This window comes from Condylura cristata, unplaced genomic scaffold, assembly GCF_000260355.1.
Source record: "Condylura cristata isolate star-nosed mole 26May11 unplaced genomic scaffold, ConCri1.0 scaffold00009, whole genome shotgun sequence".
Classification (NCBI taxonomy): domain Eukaryota; kingdom Metazoa; phylum Chordata; class Mammalia; order Eulipotyphla; family Talpidae; genus Condylura; species Condylura cristata.
In genome coordinates this window covers 33513118-33515831 of record NW_004567110.1, presented here as the reverse complement: position 1 = coordinate 33515831, position 2714 = coordinate 33513118, and positions in this window count along the sequence as shown.

The window sequence follows — 2714 nt, the reverse complement described above, 5'->3', positions numbered from 1 at the left end:
AAAAAAAAAAAAACATTCACTGGGTATGTATTATGTGCCAGGCCAGGAAGGAATATATAGATTGCAAATTCAAAGATAAATAAGGTACTTTATCTTCCCTGCAAGAAATTTTTAGAAAATATAGGAGGGGAGTAAAAGTAAAGACTTTGATATAGACAGGAAGTACTTAGAAGTGTGAGAAAGGTATTTGTAACCTGAAAAAATCAGGAGGAACTTAATGAAGGAAGTGGTATTGAGTTGCATTTTAAACTGTGTCCATGGTGCTGAACCATGGTAAAATAAAGCAAATAGAGCATGTACAGAACATTTAATGAATGCTGTCTTTTCCGTATATTTCCTTTTCACTGGACTTTTGCATTGTCTTTGTTAGATAGCTCGATATTAATTCAAACAAAGTTTTATGAGGACCTATTTTATACCCCAACATTTTATTTGGTACAGAGGATAAAACATAAATAACCTAGTTTTTGCCCTCTTGGAACTCTGTTTACAGATAGGCCTGTAAATAATTATTTATGGTGCTTTGTAATACATACTGTCCTAGTGGTGTTAGAGTGTGAAGAGAGAAGTAACTCATTTTGTCTCCAGAGTTTACAGAAAGTGACATGTAGGACATAGCATTTCATATCTGCTTTATAAGCTTGAATTTCTTTTGGTGGAGAAAAACAAAGCTTACAAAATATTTTTTGCGTGTGATTTTATTTATTCCATAGTTGTTTTGACTAATATTCTAGCAATCAATAATGAGAAAGCCATTGTCTTGATTCTATAGTTATAATTTTAAGCTTATATTTAAAAATGTCTATATTGATTTTATTGGAATTACTTGCTCACAACACTAATACTCCCATTGCCCTAATTACAAGAGAGGGGCCAGCTTCCATCTCACTTCCACAGAGTAAATCTTCCAGGGTACAGGTTTTCTGTTTGAATTTATATGCTATGAACCCCACATGGACATTCTCATTATATCGAAAATTAGTTGTGTCTACTAATTTTCTACTACTTTTGGATTCTGTACATAGATGTTTAATATTATATGTTTGATATAAGTGGTCCTGACATTTCCAATAGTACTGTTTTTGCTTTACTCTTTAGAATGTTACTTTTTCTAGGTAATCCAGCTTCCATTCACCTTCAACACTAAGCCTAGCTTTCCTATTACCTATTTATATCTTTTTTCTGTTTTAAATTATGAATACCAGCCTCTCTGGTGGCCTAGGGGTTTAGGTTCAGGGCTATCACTGCCACTACCTGAGTTTGATTCCTGGCCAAGGAGCTGACCCGCATTTGGCACAGCAAACCTCTCCTCTCTCTCCTACTGCATCCCTTAGTAGTATATTTCAGTAAATCCCCCAGTTCTGCTCCCCACTCTGTCTCTGGTCAATCCTTATTTCCCTGTCTCCTGCATTTCTGATTTACACCTCAGTTCAATGCATAAATAAATAAAATTTAAAAGAAAAAAATAAATTAGGTTGTAGAGAAAGAAAAAAGCCAGTAGTTATAGAATGAATTTCATAACTTCTTTCTTCCTCCTTATAAAATTCAGGATGATAATCTTTGCTCCCTGGGGTTGTTATGAGGATTAAGTGAGATGAAACAAGTGAAAACACCATGTAAACTTGAGAAACATACAAGTGAAAGATGGGGTTCTCCTTGCCACACTTTCATGAAGACATGTTATCAAAGAAAATGTGAGAATGCAAAAGAATAGAAAAAGTAAAAATCTAACCTCCTAGAAACAACTGTTACTTATTTTGGTTTATTTGTGTTTAGCTTTTTATTCATTTTTGTGCAAGTAGTTTGTTTATATAATGTACATGGGGATGAGTACATCAGTGGCCCCTTCACCAAAGCACTCTCTTCACATTAACTATATTCAACTCTTTTAGCTGTTTCTTTTCTGCTAGAATAACGACTCTTCCTCTCCACTAATTCTACTAATGTAGTCATTGCTCTAATTCTGTTTAAATTAATATGCTGGGTTTTTATTTAACATTACAAACATGTGTTTTTCATAGTGTTTTCTCAAACTCCCTCTTTTAAAACAATTGAGACTCTGATAAGTCAGATTTTTTTTTCATAGCTATTATTTTTCATTTTATTATTGCAATTAGATAATTTTTATTTTTCGGTATAATATATAATGCTGATGAAAATCCTTGTGCTTAGAATGTTTTCAGTATTTGGAGTTTTTTCTCATGATAAGTAATACTATGATGCTTTTAGTTCTTGAAACTTTAATACACAAATAATAAAAGTGCTAATCACAGGCCCTCCCTGGTGGTGCAGCAGGTTAAAGTACAGCAATAAGAAGCTGAAGCCACTTCAGCATGAGTTCATCCCTGCCCTGGAGGTGACCCACATGGTGCGGCAGACCTCCCCTGACCTGCCAGCTACTCTCCTCAGCAGTGTACTTAGTCTCAGTAGTGTACTTAGTCATTTAGCCTGTTCTTTTCTCCACTCTGTCTCTGGTGAATCCTCTCACCAACCCTGCGCCTCTGTCCTGTACCCTAGTTTTGAATACATAAATAAATAAATCTTTTTTAAAAAAAATGCTAATTACACAGTTTTATTAGCAACTAAGCAAAAATATAAATTTTTCTTGTATTAATAAAAAAATGTTCCTGATAGTAACATTATTAATCAAAGATTATGAGGCTTTTAAAGACTTGATAATCATTTCTGAATTGTTATTGCTAAGATTTGAATGG